Raw genomic sequence first — 19,366 nt, 5'->3', positions numbered from 1 at the left:
GAATGTTTATAACAAATTTGTTGTAATGTGCTCTGGTCAGATTTGTCATTATCTCAACCAGTCATGCCCCACACTGGGTGCCAAAAAGGACTGTCGTGGTTTAACCCCAGCCCACAACTAAGCACCACACAGCCTCTTGCTCACTCCCGCCTCTCAGTGGGATGGGGGAGAGAACTGCAAGAGTAAAAGTGAGAACACTTGTGGGTTGAGATAGGAACAGCTTAATAACTGAAATATAATAATAACAATAACAATAAATTGTAATGAAAAGGAAAATAACAAAAAGAGAAATAAAACCCAAGAAAGACAAGTGATGCAAATGAAAAACAATTGCTCACCACCAACCTACCGATGCCCAGCCAGTCCCTGAGCAGTGCCTCCCCCAGCCAGCTTTCCCCTAGTTTATATGCTGAGCATGACGTCATATGGTATGGAATATCCCTTCAGCCAGTTTGGGTCAGCTGTCCTGGCTGTGCCCCCTCCCAGCTTCTTGTGCATCTCCAGCCTCCTCACTCGGTAGAGCATGGGAGGCTGAAAAGTTCTTGACTTAGTACAAACACTGCTTAGCAACAACTAAAATATCAGTGCGTTATCAACATTATTCTCATACTAAATGCAAAACACACCACTATACCAGCTACTAGGAAGAAAATTAATTCTATCCCAGTCAAAACCAGGACAAGATATTAAATGGCTGTTGGTGCACCAAACGAGACAGAACATCCCAGGCTGCTCTTCATTTCATAACAAGTTTTTCCCTGGAAACACGCTCTGTAGTAAACTGACGATTGTAGGGCACAGAAACAAGACATACATCTTTACCAACATTTGGCAAATGCACCCCAGGGTATGATTAGCACAGACGTCTCAATGGCTTGTTAACACCTCAAATGCTATGTACAAAACAGATAAGGAAGAGATGTGTGCAAGGTCTGGGTGAAACAAGGGGAGCAAGTGGAATACAAACATAAGAAAATGCAAGCTCTGGCCTAGGACCCTGCTCTGGGCAAGGCTGGTCTGAATGACCTCCTGAGGTCCTCCTTCTCCAGATTACCACTGTGGTTTCCATTCATGCAACCTGTTATAAAGCAATTATTACTAATAACTAAGCCCAGCTGCCTGACGTCTCCAGCTAGCCACATACCAGACTGACGTAGCTGACACTGCTTAGCAGTTCAGTTCCTCTTCAGATGCATGACCAGCAAACAAGACCACAGAAACAGGATGCAAACCCAGCCAGAAGTACTGGGACAGCCCTGCTGACTCACAGTAATCCAAGCGAAACCTCAAGACAAGGATGCTACTAAAATGTTACAGAGAAATCCTCTAGAGTAGGGATTTGTGGTTGACTTGCACACAGGAAATGTACTAGGCTAGGAAGCAACAAAGCAAGGAAATGGAAATCGAAAGCACATCACCAAGAACAAGACAACACTTTCCACGAAACAAGATGGGTGCACACACCGCAGGACACCAGCTCTGTACCTGCTTTATACTGTGAATGCTCCCTGTGAAACCAGGGTTTTACATCCACAAACAGGGCAACAGAAACCTGACAGACTGGCTCCTACAGACCACTTGGGATGTCCTCAGCCTGTCCCTAAGGTACCTTCATGTCATTGAAATTACACCCCATTTTGGGAAGTCCCCTAGAAAAGTTACAAGGAAAAAGAACACTACTGAAAGAGAAAAAAAATCACAGCGCTCTCAGTTTATAGGCAAGACCTCAACGTATTGCTGATTAATTTGGCAACACAGGTCCTCACACAAGGCCATGTGTTGTGGTTTCACCCCAGCTAGCAACTAAGCACCATGTAGCCGCTCGCCCACTCCCCCACCGGTGGGATGGGGGAGAGAATCGGAAGGGCAAAAGGGGAAAACTCGTGGGTTGAGATAAGAACAGTTTAATAACTAAAGTAAAATAAAAACAGAACAGTAGTAATAGTAATAATAACAATAATAACAATAATAACAAGTAATAATAGTACAATAGTAATACAAAGCAAGCAAAACACCGTATATTGCTCACCACCCGCCGACCGATGCCCAGCACGTCCCCCAAGCAGCGATTGTTGCCCCCCCTGCAACTCCCCCCACTCACATACTGAGCATGACGTCATGTGGTATGGCATAGCCCTTTGGCCAGTCTGGGTCAGCTGTCCTGGCTGTGCCCCCTCCCAGCTTCTTCTGCACCCAGCAGAGCATGGGAAGCTGAAAAGTCCTTGACCAGTGTGAGCGTCACTTAGCAACTACTCAGCACTACTTAGCAAGAACCAAAACATCAGTGTATCATCAACATTGTTCTCATCCTAAACCTAAAACACAGCCCCATACTGGCTACCAAGAAGAAAATTAACTCTATCCCAGCTGAAACCAGGACACTATGGCACATCATCCTGGATTTAAGGTGGCATCTCAGAACATCCTTCCTCCTTTCCTTGCAAGCTGAACTCATGCCAAGCACATGTGGACTAGCTTTCGTTGAAGACTGCTTCACAGCTTCCACCGGTGACAGTTTGGCCTTGTTCCCCAGCACATCCTGTTTTGCTAAGTGAAACAAAACAGGCTTTTTTTGCTTTCAGTTTCAAAGGATTCTCCCCTCTTTGTAGCCTACCAGTAACAAGTTACACCTAAGAGAACATACGGTTACGGCCAGTGTGGAGTTGCATTTTCAAGCAAAACTCTGTGCATACGTACACATACTTATGATTTCCGGTAGCAGCACTTTGTTACTAAACTAAGAAAGGACTTGCATCTCCCACATTATATACAGAAAAACTGATGCAAAACCACGTTCAATATTCTATCCACACAGTGTCATTACTGTTTTACAAAACAAAAAAAGCCCCAAACCTCACAAAACAGTGTCAACGGTTAACCCTGCTTCCTATTGTCCGAAACAACAACAATCTTGAAACCCCTCGTCTAGCTCAGCCATACAAGACCTAACTCGGTCCAAGAGGGAGGTGTTTACACTGCTGCAGTTGTTTGCTCAGCTTAGCAATATTCCTGTCATCAAACAGAGCTGACCCAGTGAGAAAGCAATGGCAACAAACAGTCTCAATATTTCCTTTGTATAGATTAGCTCAAGATGGTATGGCATCTGGAATGGGGGGAAGAAACAAAACAAAACAAAACCAACAAGATTCCCCTAACAGCAAGGTTTTCAAGCTTGTGCAGTTCACAGCCAATGCCTGACAAGTTTAACTGCATGTTGGTAAAAAGACTGGTAGGAAAGACTCCTTTTTGCACGTTTTCATGGGAAAGCAAAGCCTCTTCCCATTTGCAATAAACCCACTCTATCGACCTGAAGTTCATTTTCTGTAAAGTGGGCAAAAAATACAAAGACTGATGAGAGATCCTATTGCTTTTTTTCTTCTGAAGTGCACACTGTGCCCAAACTCCTTTTCAAATGAAAAAGTCCGTCTTGTTAAGTGACCACTCCACGACCTTGTACAAGAGTTTTGCTTTTCAGGGAAAGGATCCAAAACCACTGCAAACAATGCTCAGCTCAGGGCTGTGCCAAAGAAGTTCTCTTTCTTCTTTTCAAGCACAGATACATCACCACATCTCCCCCAGCTCCTCCGCGCCAGCTGTACCAGGCCAACGCACGCTCCCAGATGCCTGGCGGGAGCAGGAATGCACTCTTCTTCCCTTCTTCTCTTTCGACCGCCCCACACGTTCCCTGGCGAGCTTCCCAACCAGCACAGCCACCCTCGCTGCCCGCCACCCCGCGCCCCTTACCAGGGAAGCACGACCCCTCTCCCGAACTGCGGGAACCTCCCGCTGAAGCACCCGGGGAACCTCACCTCAGCTCGGCCCAGGTGGGAAAGCCACCCCCAGGGGGCAACGGCTCCCACCGCGGCGCACGCAGAGCCGTGCCATGCACGCAGCCGTGCAGGGCATGAAGAACCGCGCGACGCACGCCTATGCGGAGCCGTGCGGAGGAGGCGGTGCGGTGCGGAGTGGGCACCCCGACCCCCGCTCGATCAGACGGGCCACCCCCCCCAAAATCCCGCCCGGCACGGGCGGGCACCGGGCGGCCGGTGCCCCCGCTGCCCCACGCACATACACCGGGGCGCTATCTGCGGGGTGGTCACTACGCGCGTGCACCTACCTGCCCGGCCGCCGCCGCGCGCCAAGGCCCCCGGAGCGCGCGCCGGCCGCCGCCCCTAAACACGGGCGCCCCGCGGCCCGCCCCCGCCCCGCCCCTCGGGCTGCCCCCGCCCCGCCCCCGCCGCTCGCGTCACCTCGCGGGGAGCCGGGGGCGCGCGCGGGGAATCGAAACCGAGACCGCCCCGCCCTCGCGTGGGGGGGGGTCCCGTCCCGTCCCGTCCCGTCCCGTCCCCCCACCCGCGGCTGGGGGCAGCGGGGTGGCCCTGCCCTGGCAGCACAGTCCGGAACCTGCCAGGTGGCTTCGGGCTCCCACCGCAGCGGCAGCCCAAATGGCATTTTTTAAAAATGACGTAGCGGCGCGTCTTCAGCATACGTGGGAAATCGGCGTGCGTCCCCGCCTCGGCCAGCCCTTCATCCTGAGGCTGTCGCCGGTGATTTCTCAAAGACAACCTCCTGCTACTGCTACTGCGAAAGCTACTGCTACAAAGCTCCTGCTTTGGTCTTCCACGGTTTAAGGGAAGCCGAGGGAGCGAAGGCTCCTGCCATTGTCACCGTTCCCTCATTCCTCATGTCCCATTGTCTTTTCACACTGGCAAAAGTGGATCGATAAGCCAAGGATCAATACTTCACAAGGGATAGTTCAATAATTCACTTTTCTGTGAACCACGCTTTTAATCGGGTTTTCCTCTGTCATCTAGTACTACTGTCTGCACGTCTTTCTCACATAAAAATGAATTTCTGCTAACCATCCGTCTTCTGCGCTGAGTTTTCCCCGAAATTAACCTGCGACCCGTTTAGGGACTGGAGGAGCGCAGTAATGCTGACCTTAGCGTGGGTGTTTTTATCGCTTCGCTCCCAGTGGAGCGCATCGAAACAGTGGGGCAAAGCCACTTTAAAAAAAAAAAAAAAAAAAGCAGTCAAAAGTACAGCCACAATTGTTGTTTTGGAGCTGCATCGATACGAGGTGGGAAAACTGCATGCTCCCCGGTGTAATCTTGTTTCCTACAGTGACTTAAAGGAATCAAAGGCCATGGGTGGGATTTTGCAGTTCTTATTCAGGCAAAAGTGTTTGTGTGCACCAACAGAACATAAATGTTAAGAGGAATGAGTGGCTGGTGGGGACTAATGTATCTGGCATTTCATGTAACCTCCGAACTCGCTATCGTTGTTATTTAGGGGCGTTTCACTTCAGTGCAGAGAAACCCAGGACCAACCCACCTCAATTCTGGTGCAGAAATTGGAAAACACTGCTTTTTAGCTTGGAAGGGACTCTGACCTGAACACCACCACAACAAACAGCTGCATCTGTTTGCAAGCCACGGGTGTGTTTGTCAAACCAGTCATGAGACAGAAAACGAAACTTGCTTTTTTTTTTTAACTCGGCTGTAAAAATGAAACTTGGCATCTTGTAAGCCTTTCGTCAGTGTGCACCAGGGCGTTTCCTTCTCGTGCAGAGCGAAATGCTTGCAAAAGCTGTGCCCCTGCCACACACACATTGCCACACAAACATTGCCAGTGAATTACTGACTGCAAATTATTGCGTTTCCTTCTTCTAAATGAGTGGAGAAGGAATAGAAACTGGTAAGGGTGGACCCACTTGGGGCGGCAGTACTGCATGTCTTACCGCAAGGTAAGCAGTTAGGCGTACTGACTGATACGGGGTGCATGGAAGAAGGAGCACTGGGAGGAGGTGCTCATAAAGTCCAGCAAGGCAGCATAAAATGATGTGTAAAGCCCTTTCTACCTAGCTCCTATACCCTTTCTGTTGCAACTGTAGACTATCATAGAATCACAGAACCATAGAATGTCCTGAGTTGGAAGGGACTCACAAGGATCATCGAGTCCAACTCCTGTCCCTGCATAGGACAACCCCAAAATTCACACCATATGGCTGAGGGCGTTGTCCAAACGCTTCTTGAACGTTGTCAGGCTTGGCACCATGGCTGCCTCCCGGAGGAGCCTGTTCCAGCGCTCCACCACCCTCTGGGTGAAGAACCTTTTCCTAACGTCCAACCTAAACCTCCCCTGGCATATCTTCCTGCCGTTCCCTCAGGTTATATTGTTGGTTGTCAGGGAGAAGAGATCAGCGCCTGCCCCTCCTCCTTCCCTCGTGAGGAAGCTGTAGACCGCGATGAGGTCTCCCCTCAGTCTCCTCTTCTCCAGGCTGAACAGACCAAGTGACTTCAGCCACTCCTCATACAGCTTCCCCTCTAAACCCTTCACCATCTTTGTGGCTCTCCTCTGGACACTCTCTAGTAGCTTCGTACCCTTTTTGTACTGTGGCGCCCAAAACTGCACACTGTACGCAAGATGGGGCCACACCAGTGCAGAGTAGAGCGGGACAATCACCTCCCTCGACCGGCTAGCAATGCAGTGCTTGGTGCACCCCAGGACACGGCTGGCCCTCTTGGCTCATGTTCAACTTGCCGTCTACCAGAACCCCCAGATCCCTCTCCGCGGGGCTGCTCTCCAGCCTCTCCTTCCCCAGTCTGTATGTACATCCAGGGTTGCCACGTCCCAGGTGCAAAATCCAGCACTTGCCCTTGTTCAACTTCATATGCTTGGTGATTGCCCAGCTCTCTAATTTGTCCAGATCTCTCTGCAGGGCCTCTCTGCCCTCGAGAATGTCAACAGCACTGTAGAGGCACCGGTGTGGGTACATTTCCAAGGGAAAAAATTTCTTTTGGATGGGAGAGTGAGTAACAGATTCCTCCACTTCCTTGTCATTCCACACGTGAACCCGTGCATCAGAGCTCCTGATGGAAGCGCATCCATTGCACGGAAAGGATGGGCCTTGGCACAAGGCTGATGCTAGAAATCATGCTCTTTAGCTCTGCTCCTTTTTCAATGATGGGAAAACCTCACTTTGAGGGGAAGAACACCCTTTGTAACACACCCAGGGAAGAGAGGTGCAGCGTGTGTTGCACGCCCCCGGCCATGCTGAGCTTGAGGGAGCTATGCCACCAACAGCTTTTGCTTTCCTGAGCAGCCAGCATCTCCCGGCTCCCAAGAGCAGAGCACTGAGCCCAGGTCAGATACTGCTACGTCCTACCAGAGACCTGCGTCTGGTGGGATGCAGACTCAGCTCCCAACTGAAGGCACTGCATCTGTTGTAGTGGCAACATGCACCCAACACTGACACAACCTGAACTGGTAAATCAACATTGTTCTCTCTCCCTCAAGGACCCAAGCAAACTATACCATGCGTCAGGGCCCTGGGGACACCAATTGGCCTTACGGGCCCTGAGCAGCCTCTCCTGGGTCATCCCTCAGCCCATGGGCCCGGCAATCACGGGGCTGTGTCTGACCCTGGTTCCCCTCGCTGGGCCTGATCCTGACCCCCACCCACAGGCTGACATCCCAGCCTGGCCTCAGCCCGTCCCCGTGGAGCTGCCCGATGCCCTGGGCTGGGGGCTGCACCCGGCTGCCCCCCAGCCTGCCCAGCTCCCTCACTGGGAGCGGTGGGATGGACCCTGGCTGAGGAAGCCCCTGCCCAGCCAGTCCGCTGGGGATCCCCATGTCTTCCCATCCCCTGGGGAGCAGCTGGCCCTTGCTGCTCCCTGACACCATACACGGAAATACATGTTTTTCCTGGCATAACTGCCCCGCACGAGAGAGTTAGTCAACAAAAATACACTGGCCATAAATGATGTCCCCAGCTATTACAGCTATGAGGGCCAAAGTTTGTGGTGTAGGTGTGGTTTCGTGGAGGTATCCGAGCTGCAGCTTCTATCAGGGTGATTATTTCAGGATGTTTGCTTGACTCTAACAGCTTATCTCCAAACTGATGTAGTAATACTGGTGATGAACTTCTGTTTACCCTAGTTTATTTCTGAGGTCACGAAATTTGTCTCAGAGAAATCAGGTACTTCAGAATAATAGCTTTAAAAGAACTTTTAATGGAATCTTAAGCACATAATAAATAAAGGGTAACACAACTAACAGCAGATACATGCCTATTTTATTATGTTGCTTCTACTTGCCCTAATGTTGAAAAATCTCTTCACATCTCTCCTGTCTAATTTATCTCGTCTTTTATCCTTTCTTGTTACTCCTTTTCCTTAAAGCCTGACTGCTTAACCTTGCCTGTGTCAGCATCATTGTCGTGGTTTCACCCCAGCTACCAACTAAGCACCACACAGCCGCTCGCTCACTCCCCCCCACCGGTGGGATGGGGAGAGAATCAGAAAGGTAAAAGGGAGAAAACTCGTGGGTTGAGATGAGAACAGTTAAATACCTGAAGTAAAATAAAATAGAACCGTTTAATAGCTAAAGCAAAAGCTGCACAGGCAAACAAAGCAAAGCAAGGAATTCGTTCACTCCTTCCCATCGGCAGGCAGGTGTTCGGCCATCGCCAGGAAAGCAGGGCTCCATCACACGTAACGGTGACTTCGGAAGACAAACGCCATTACACTGAACGTCCCCCCCACCCCGTGCTGCTTCTTCCCCCAGTTCATACACTGAGCAGGACGTCATGTGGTATGGCATAGCCCTTTGGCCAGTCTGGGCCAGCTGTCCTGGCTGTGCCCCCTCCCAGCTTCTTCTGCACCTGGCAGAGCAGGGGAAGCTGAAAAGTCCTTGACTGGTGTCAGCACTACGTAGCAACTACTTAGCAACAACTTAGCACTACTTAGCAAGAACCAAAACATCAATGTGTTGTCGACATTGTTCTCACCCTAAACCCAAAACACACCACTATACTGGCTACTAAGAAGAAAATTAACTCTATCCCAGCTGAAACCAGGACAATCATATATAGGCTAGTATACTTGTAAGCCATCTGAATGTCTATTAAGGCATTTTATAGCCGTCCAAGAAGAGGTCTGTATGATTGTACAAGCAGTTGGCAGCGATCCGCACACAATCATTGGTGCTCTTTGCAAGACAAGGGGTTTTGTTTCTCCTGTGTTTGCCACCAGCACAGTCCACAGCCATTTTCCGGTGTTATTCTTTATACACTTAAAACAGTTGTGGCACAAAGTATGTCCTGAGCTGGGACTGGAGTCCTGCGACAGCAAGCACTGTGAATCTTGTTAGGAAAGCAATAGAATCTTTTACACCACAAGGCCTGTTGTGCACGGAAAGACTGCTGTAGGGATGTCTCTTAGCTAGACTTTAAGCTGGCTATTGATAGCAGCATTAAAGCTGCAGCAGCATAAAACTCAATTCGTACCACACAAATAGTTACCTTCCTTTACTATCATCTCCTTTTATGGCTGCTAAACAATTTGGAATAACCCAATGAGTTCAAGACTGTTCACATGAAGTGTAGTCACTCCTGTGACAACAGTTCAAATAGTCTTAAGAGAGCCAGAAACTGAGCCACGTGAGTGATCAAGAACAGGTAGGGAGAGCAATAGGTGTGACCAGGGTAAAGAAACGTGCTCCTTCTTCTGCACCTGTGATCTCAATCTGTTTGTTTTGGAGGCAAAATAGCTGACAAGGGGGAGCAGGGGCAAAGGAGGAAAGAGAGAAAGGTGGAGCATGGAGAAGAAGATGGTTTTGGGAATGGCACTCCCTGAGGCTCACTGGTACAGGCTGGGACCAGTGAGTCTCCCCAGCAGCAGTGCCTGAAGGAATCTGGAGAAAGGGCAACCAACAGCTGGCAGCAACAGAACAAACAAAAACATGGGGTTGTCGTCAAGGATGAGTCATCCTGGGAGAAACCAATAATAATAATAAAACAAAGATACATAGTTTTGTACTCTTTTGTTTTGAAGTAAATCCATAAATTTGCCCCAGTTCTACTTTGGGCAATTTCAGGCCAATAACTTCAGATCCACACCCCTGTGCTTCCATACCATCTAATGGGGTGCAGCCGCCCACGGATGGTGGGATATGGGAATGACAAAACCCTCAGGATAGCTAAGATTGCATGAAGCCAATCACAACAATAACAGTAGCAAAGGGCCATTGCCTGCCTTGGAGCATGAAGGTGAGGCCTGAATCAGCAAAGAACATGTCCATCCACGACATCAAGGACTGGACAGGATTTTAGCAAGAGAGAGTGGCATTGAGCCTTACTTCATGAGAAACAGAGGTGACAGGCTTGGTGACAAGAGAGGAAGAGGAATGCTCCTAGGAGGAGATGCCCAAAGGCCAGGAGATGTTTGTGCATCAGGAAACCAGTCAAGAATCTGCACAGGCTAACCAAGACACCTAACTCAAATACGTCCTCACCCAGGTCTCAGCACCAGCACACTCGTGGCTGCACAGCAGAAGAGATTGTCAGGAATTTCCGTCTTTGTTTTTGTAATGAGCACATGCCAAGTTTTACGCAGGAGGTATTTGTTTTTACTGCCAACAGTGAGCACCGCCATCATGGGTGCAGAGGAGCGAACAGCTTTTCCAAATTCCTCATCTCCCTTTATGCGATTCATCCTCCCAAAACCAGCTCATGACAGTGACTACTAAAAAGGACACCTACATCCACCCATCCTCCAGGATCTTCCAACTGAGCCAGTGTGATCCCCTCCATCCCAGGGGTACAGCGTGGCTGGCATTGCTGCTCCTGTACAAAACTGAGCACCCAGCCACCGCATCCCTGTGTCAGTTCCACCCGTGCAGAACGTTTCCCCAGCTGCAGGACTGCTTGTTCAGTCCGTATCTAGACCTTTGCCTGGTTCTGGAGTTGCTGGCAGGATTTCTCTTCCTGAATCACTTACCCCTTGCCAAGCACTATACCCAACCCTCTCACTCACATACATCCCCTCCACTAAATGTCCGCTAGGTTAAGTTAAAAAAGGAAGCGATGAAAACCAGATTGCTTTTGTGTCTGCTTCAGTTTGTCAAGTAAAGAGCCTTATCCTACAAAAAGGCACATCTTGTTCATGCATCTACTGTCATACTACTAGAGGAAGACAATACAGCTGCGATATACTCTGATTATCTTCAAAAGTGGTGGGGATCTCTTTAATTAATGTCTGAATACTACTTACTCAAATATCTCACCAAGTTTTCCATAGCACTTTTAACGCTCACAGGCTTACAAACCTATTTAACCGTAGCACAAGCAGGCAACAAATTCTGAGTTACATACTGCAGATATTATTGTCTAAAAGCCCCAGAAGTCACCGCAGAATGTGATGCAAATTTTATGCAATTCTGCAGGTCACTGTGCTCTTCTGGTTATGTGGCTCCTCTAAACAACAGCCACGTATTGCAGCATGGGGTCTCCCCCTGATCGGCTATGGAGCTATTTGCTTTGGACTTGCCATTGGGAGTCTCTCCGCGGAAGTGAAACTCAAAAGTGAAAATTTTGCAGAGCTTCAGCAGCCCATTTGCCCTCCATTAACATAAAAGCTTCTTTTTACCTCTTATTATTTCCCCTTCCATCCTCTCTCTTCCCCCCTCCCAAGTACAGCACAGTGAGAGGGTAAACCACACGCAAACTCTAGGTCATTTTATTCAATTACTGATGTCAGCGTAGTCGCCGCGGTGGTGCAAACCTCAGTGCATCCAAAACCCCGCATGTGTTCTCAGCTGACTGTAGTCCACGGTGCTTTTGCTACTCTTGATATCCATTGAAAAGAAATCAAATACCCTGAGAACAGCGGTAGTAAAAATTACCCAGACCCTGCTCAGTAACTGAATAGTTACATATTTACTAAAATGTGACTTCTGAATTTTAGAGCATGCAGGTTGCTGACTGGAGGTGGGAGAGTATGGTGTATCCACTGTTGCACTTCTTTATGGAAATTAAGCATTTTGATTCTTTTTTTCATTTATTTTACCTTAGAAAGTTCAGCAATGTAGAGGTCATTAGAGAGCTCTTGGCCCAAGACTCAGACGTCCCTCAAGAGATAGTGCATCTACAAAACAAAAGGCTAAAGAATTGAAACTTCAGCATATGTATCTTGTCCATTCTTGTAACTTATTTAAGTTAAACAGCAAAATCAAAATGGGACTTTTTCATTCTCTAGTAATCACAATAAAAATTAGGTTAAAACACCTGTAATCACAGAACCATAAAAGAGCCCAGGCTGGAAAGGGCCTCCAAAGATCATCTGGTCCAACCTTTGGTGGGAAAGGGAGCCTAGATGAGATTATCTAGCACCCTGTCCAGTCGCATCTTCGAAACCTCCAGTGATGGGGGCTCTACCACATCTCTGGGGAGGTTTTTCCAGTGATCGATTCTTCTCACTGTAAAAAATTTCTTTCTTATATGCCAAGATGAGGACACCTATATATAATTTAAAATATATTTATTCTTCAATTTATTTCCATTAATATATCATAAATCTATATAGTTAATATAGTACTTTTAAGTTCATCTTAAGCTTCCCCTAACTGAGACTATGCCAAAAGAACTTATCTTTCAGAATATACTAAATCCCAGAGGGAAAAAAGCAGTGACAGAAAACACACAATGTTACGCAGTAGTATTACTGCATCATACAGAAGTTACCATCCAGAGCTCACAAAATGTTTTATAAAGATAAGTCTTATGTTCTGCAGAATACACAGTCACACAGGAAATAAGTTACAAAAATGAAGGAAAAAAATAGGGCTTTTGTTTCATACTTCCTGACTGGCCCAGGAGATATTTTGTTTCAAAGGAAAAGCTAAGTAGAATATCAGAAAAACCGGCATCGTCGTTGTTGTGGTTTAACCCCAGCCAGCAACTAAGCACCACACAGCTGCTCACACACTCTCCATCGGTGGGATGGGGGAGAGAATTGGAATGGTAAAAGTGAGAAAACTCCTGGGCTGAGATAAAGACAGTTTAATAGCTAAAGCAAAAGCTGTGCACGCAAACAAAGCAAAACAAGGAATTCATTCACTACTTCCCATCGGCAGGCAGGTGTTCGGCCATCCCCAGGAAAGCAGGGCTCCATCACGCGTAACGGTGACTTGGGAAGACAAGCGCCATCACACCGAACGTCCCCCCCTTCCTTTTTCTTCCCCCAGCTTTATATTGCTGAGCATGACGTCATACGATGTGGAATACCCCTTTGGTCAGTTGGGGTCAGCTGTCCCAGCCGTGTCCCCTCCCAGCTTCTTGTGCACCCCCAGCCTCCTCGCTGGTGGGGCGCTGTGAGGAGCAGAAAAGGCCTTGACTGTGTGTAAGCCCTGCTCAGCAGGGTTATCAGCACTGTTTTCAGCCCAAATCCAAACCATAGCCCCATGCTAGCTACTATGAAGAAAATTAACTCTATCCCAGCCAAAACCAGCAAAATCGTGTACAGTAGCTTGGAAAAATCTAAACACTGTGGAATGATGGAGTTACTGTAATGGGGAAAAAAAAAGTTGGCACAGATTTGGTCTCATAAATTCCACCTTTATACTCTTTTAGGAACATGGAAAATGCTGCCTCCGTACGAACGTGTGATTAATTTACATAAGCGTTCTGCTTGTGACAGTTTTTAATGAGAGATGAAAAGAAGAGATAAGTAACGTTCTGGTATGTTTGCAAAGGACAGTTACAGAATGCCTTGCCTGCAGCAGTGCCCTCCCTAAGAATCAGGACTTAGTCTGCAGCCAAGTAAATACCATTTTTGCCATTACAAGTGAAAAGCTGAAGGATTTGCACCAGCTTGACAGTGCAGGGCCTCAGCACTTGTCTGCGTTATGTTGGCCCAAGCTGATCTTGCCTTATTTCAGTGGTGATAGCGATTATCTAGCAGCCAGGTTGGGTTTAGGTTAGCTTTAGTTTATTGTGACAACATGTAGTTATTTTTTTCTTGATTGCGTTATGTGTTATCCTGCTACAAAATGGGAGGTACAAGAGGTCGCAGGCTATGAAGATGAACCACAGTGGTCATTACAAGAGGAAAATCTTGTTAAACCAGTTTAGATATAAAAGAAAGAACACATAACTGAACAACTGAGAACTAATGAAGAGCAAGTTAACATACACAGAATGCATTAAGAGAATATATAAGAGTAAAAGCTGGCAGTCCCCAGGACCAAGGAGGAAAGGACCTCCACCCCAGCATCCTCCTCCTCCCAAGGAAGAACCTGGGACGCTGGTCTGTCGGTGATGCCCTCCCTCCGCAGCCTCCCTGCCTGAGGCAGGCTGGGGCTGCCCGTGTGGGCAGCCAGAGGGATGCTGGCAGAGGGAGCATGACACCAGAGAAAGAGGGTAGGTACTAGGAAGATTTTTCTGTGTAACTATTTTAACTGTACTAATGAGACTTCCCTGTATTAATCTGGACTACGAACGGTAGCAGCATTGCAACTAGGCCAACATGAATGCTTTGTTGGATGTTGGTGAGAATGTCAAATTAGGCTAACAACAAATGCTTAACTCCACATATATGGTGTGTCCCATTTGACCTGTACGACTTGGAGTGTAATAAGTCTTCAGCTTGTACAGCAGAGTAAATTATTTTTTTCTAGGAAAGGCAACCATGGATGTTTTAAGGTCCATCTAAATAAATGCCCATATTCTAGGTAGAGAAGTGATATTATGGTTAACATACTGACAAGAAGAATGAACTCTGATTCCAAATTCTATCAGGCATGTCCTACAGGGCCTTGCACAAATTATCCTGCTCATCTGGGTGCTCCGGGGTCCTATAAAGTGGACTTAATAATAATTCCTTACCTGACAGGACTGCACGTGCAGGGTATGACGAGGGGATATAAATACATAGCATATGGACTTCAAAGTTATTTTCTCATCATGAGCTTCCAGAACCTGCTTTCCTTCAGAACTCATTAAAATACACTACAAGCTAGGGTGAAAAATCTTAATTGGGGCAACATTTTCTAGCAAAACTCCTCTTGCAATATGTAAAAGCCCGAGGTTGTGTATAAAGGCATGCGACACGTAGTCTTGAGCAAGCCTTCCACGTGTAGAAGCACATTTTCACCTAGCCCTGAACCATGAAATACTGACTCAGACTATAATTACTGCAGCTTAATAAATGATCCTGTGTCAGGTGAGCAACAGTCTTGAAATCCTATCTCTGATAATTTGATTTTACTGGAGCATGAGTCTGATGCTTTTTTCTGCCTTGGGGTGTTTTTTTTTGGTGCGGGTTTTTGTTTGGGTTTTTTTTTGTTTGGTTGGTTTTTGTTTTTTTTTACATAGGCACTGCATTAACCTGGAGCAGCTCATTTTCTGTAAATAGGTTTAGTAATATATCAGTACTGGCAGTGCTATTGCTTTTGGTATTGATATATAGCCAACCATTGTAACACAAATTTTGTGTTAATATTTTATTCTGTATCCTAAAGCTGCACGAACTTTTATTGCAAGATGAGTAGGTCTGTATTCAGCAATGGTAAGGGTTAAGAGAACTGCCTGGACAATTTGGGTGCTTGTCAAGACAAGCTGAAAAGAAGCACAGGTCTGTGAATCAAGGTTATTTGGTTTGCATTCTTTCAGTTATCTCTTTCTAGCCAACCGGAGACAGTTTTAAGAAACTGTCATAAAATTTGCTGCTGTTTGGCAGTAAAAACTGTAAGAAGGGTGAAAGATACCATTTCCCATTAATATGCACATCAAGGAAAATTATTTAAGGGCAAATGAGAAGACATTTCCAGAGAGTGGAATATCACCCATGAAAAAAGCTGTTTCTTGCAAGGAATTTTATAAAAGTACTAGCGTAGAAAAAAACCTGTTACCTGGAATGCTGCTCAACTCACTTCTCTTTAAAAACAAACAAAATAATCGGGCTTTTTTTGCTCAAGCAATCCTCATCTTTTAACCTCCTGTTCTGCTTGAGCTGCAGTCTAAATCTCTAATTTTAACCTTTTAAATTGATTTCAGCACTCTTCAGTCCTTTCTCCAGCATAGCACGTCTTTGCCTTTTTGTAGCCGTGCCTCATGTTACAGGGTGTAGTCTCGCATTCTTGTTTTGTAACAGAGAAGACAGTGTTGTGCCAACCAAGATTTACTTGTTTCCCCTATTCTACAATCCCATGTTCCAATTCTTTCTTAAATTTTATATACTATTTCTTAATATTCTCTTTTAATTGCTCAATCCAAATACAGCAATGTTGACTTTGAATGGGTGAGTAACAAATTACAAGGAAGTTAAAAACTCTTTTCTGGGCTTCTTAATACATTTGAGTTGGAATAGTAAATACATGCTGCAGATAGTAAGTGGGTAAGACTTGAAAATGGTATACAATATAGTAGATTATCAGACCCAAAACTAGACAGATCCTTGTATTTAAAAAAAATAGATTTTGTAATAAAAATCAAAGAACTCAAAATCCATATTTTTACTGGCACTTGGGCCACCTCTTCTCAGAAGTGAGAAAGATTTTTGGTAAGATTGCAGTTCTTCCACTGCATTATTTTTTTCTTTTTAATTAAATGGTCCTCTATGTCTCCAAGGGAAAAACTCACTACATTTCTCTAGTGACTGTGGGGCCGTTTCAGTTTCGTGTGTTTCTAAGAAACTAATTCTTGCCTTCTGAAATTTCTTAGCATTGATTGCTAAATATATCAGCTTTCCTCTTTGGGATCTTAGAAAGCATTAAGATTCCAACAGGCTTTTTTCATTCATTCTTCACCACTTCTGTTGCCCTGACACCACATTGGAGCCCTGGCATCAAAATACACTGGTTATATCTTCCTAAATTATTTAAAATGAAATCCAGATAATTTGTTTTCAATTTTCTTTAATAAAAACAAATTCATATATTCTTCGTCTTCTTAGTAAAAAAAAAAAAATCTAAAAACCAAAGGAGCATTTTACCATGACACATATGTCTCTACCAGGCTTCTCTGGTGAATTATTTTTAGCATTTAAGTTGTGACTGATGTTTCCCTTCTTTAACAGATTGTCACACAAAAAAACAGTTTAAACTTGAATGTGTTGGAGCAAAGCTTTTAGGGTAGGAACAGGCAGGGCTGACCTCCAGTTGCAGCAGCTGCCATGCAAATATGAAAAAGTCTTTTGATGGCTACACGCAGCCAAACAGAGAAATTGACTTACTCACATCGGCTTCAACATGGAAATCGGGAGTTTGGCACAGACCAAGCAAGATTTTAAAGCTTCATGCAAGCAACATCCAGTAAAATGAACTCCAGCTGTATGATACAAACTATAACACAGGCATAAATAATAAAAGGTGGAAATTTTCCTCCTGGCTGGTGTAGGGCAGATACTGACAGCGCAAATAGCTGTCAGCAAAAAACACGGACAAGGAGGAGTTTGAGTAAGTGTGTTCTGTCCCAGATTGTGTGCCGAGATCCAGCAGATGCCTTCTGCTTTCCTGCTCCCATTACCAGATGCTCTGGTTAAGCCTTGTGGCAGGCTGCCCGAGGCCACCGAAACCAGATTCCTCCCCTAGGTTTAGATCCTGGAGCAGAGCTAGATTCATCAGCTCTGAAGATCAGTGCTCCCCATGCTCCTGATGCTCCCCACGCTGGTGCACAGTCCATGTCGGTGCACAGTCCCTCGCCTTCTCTCTGTGCCTGTTAACCCTTTGGCACCTACCCTGCTCATGCTAACAGCGGGGGCTCGTACCAAGGCGCCAAACTTTTTCCTGAAAGTCAAAGCAAAAGCGCACCATGGCCCAGGTGGTTGTCACTGCAGCCGGAAGGTTCAGGAAGGCACGGCCAGGGAGGTGGCAGGGCAGGACTTGCCAGCCTCTGCCCAGGTAGTTTGGCCAAGGACAAGTGGGGAGCCTCAAAAGCGGCTTTTGTGGAGATCTTTTGTGCCTGGGGGGCACTGCAGGCACCTGTCCGTATGGACAGGAATCAGACAGAGTAACACTTGACAGCAACCATCCTGGACAGCGCTGAGGACAAAAATGTCCTTGCAAGGCAAAGCACCTTATAGTGACGTACTGCCAATTCACGTTTCACATACTTAATCCTTAACACTTACAAAAAAACGGTTTTGCTTCATGCTTTACACATTCCTTGCAGGGCCTGTATCTTCTTCATGCCCTTGGCCAGAGCATGGCCATGGGCATGGCCATGAGCCTCTTGTTTAAAGTGAAGGTGTACTTCTCAGATGTTCTTTTTTTTTCCTTCTGCAAAGTGAAAACTGCTTTATTGATTGCTGTCAACATTTTGCAATTAATGTATGATCCCAAACATGAAGACAGGCGTTTATGAAGAGGATGAGAAGTCGCTGAAGGTACATTATATTAGATGAAGAGGTGCCAATAGTAGAACATCTTCAGCTGGATGATTTCCATTTCTTGGCATTGCAGCTACAAGCAGCTTATAAATGACATGAATATACTGTGGTGTTTTACACAGTGACCCACCCACTACGCCTCCCTGACAAGGCACTGCAGTGACACTGCCCTCCTGGAGAAGCTTTTGCTTCTCTGAAGCTCCATTTGCAGCTTGCCTGAGAGAAGCGGTGCTTTCTGTGCTCGGGGAAATGCTGTGAAGAGCTGTTTTGCACTAGGAGGTGCTGGTCTGTTACGATCCCAGTGCCATCGCTTATTGGCGATGACACTATAAACAAAGAGAGAATAGTAGAGACAATCTGATGTTCCTTTTGATGCTGGGAGCCTTGAGGTGTGCAGCATTGAACGGGCCACCAGCGCATGTGCGGCACGCCATGCAGACCCCGTCTGCTGAAGGGTTACCTCATTTTGGTCGTTCAAGCTATTGTAGGATTTTCTGGCATGGAAGCAAGGCCATTCATCATTTCTACTGTCAAACAGAAAGGACGTTCACATGAGAACTTCTTGCCACGTTTCCAGATAAGGGCAAGGCCAGGCAGGTGGTGTAATTGCTGGTACAGAGGGGGAGCTGCCTGCAGGCTCCTCCGTTGCGGTGAGCTGAGGTTGCCCTGCAGACAAGGGATTTGTGCAGCACAACGCAGGCCCAAAGGCCACGCCGGGTCTGCTGCAGTTCAACTCTTATGTGGTCCACCAACTCCTTTGTGTGCAATGATCCCCTGGTCAGGACCGCTGCAAAAACCAACAGTTTCACTGCACGGTGGCTGTGGTCGCTTCCCCAGCGGCAATGCAGGGAAAGGCCCTCCCGCCTCCTGTACGCTGGCCACGCTCCAACCACCAGACCCAGGACGACAGCGGGGGCGGCATGCACTGGCCACGAAAGCCACAGCTCTGCGGGACAAGCCTCGCCAAAGCCCGGGGGACCCCAAAGCTCGGGGCCTGCTGCCAGGTTTCAGCCGCGCCGCAAATCATTACCGGCTTTGTACGTCGGCGCGGGCTTCCAGCCCAACCTGCGCTGCGACCACGCCGAGCACGCAACCCACGCTGCGCTGACGGCCGCCCCGCCCTGGGCGCGCCGCGAGCACGCAGCGCGATGCCGACGTCGGAGATGCGCGGCGTCACGCCTGCCGCGACCCCGCGCGCG

The 19,366-nt window shown here is 47.1% G+C and overlaps 1 protein-coding gene across 3 annotated transcripts in view; it reads right to left on the bottom strand.

Annotated features, from left to right (window-relative positions):
* Positions 1–4,188, bottom strand: part of TRANK1 (tetratricopeptide repeat and ankyrin repeat containing 1) — a 61,003-nt gene extending 56,815 nt beyond the window's left edge. For 2 of the 3 annotated variants that reach the window (XM_087768058.1, XM_087768065.1), the window contains exon 1: positions 4,118–4,188. The gene's annotated coding sequence lies outside the window, so the exon portion shown is untranslated. Of the gene's footprint in view, positions 1–3,809; positions 3,961–4,117 lie in introns of those variants that run through there. The other variant, XM_087768059.1, reaches the window with a different exon arrangement.
* Between the last annotated feature and the right edge of the window lie 15,178 nt (positions 4,189–19,366).

The sequence above is a fragment of the Nipponia nippon genome, unplaced genomic scaffold, assembly GCF_047370975.1.
Source record: "Nipponia nippon isolate SJK-2023a ecotype South Korea unplaced genomic scaffold, ASM4737097v1 scaffold_1, whole genome shotgun sequence".
Classification (NCBI taxonomy): Eukaryota; Metazoa; Chordata; class Aves; order Pelecaniformes; family Threskiornithidae; genus Nipponia; species Nipponia nippon.
This window is presented reverse-complemented; position numbering and strand designations above follow the sequence as displayed.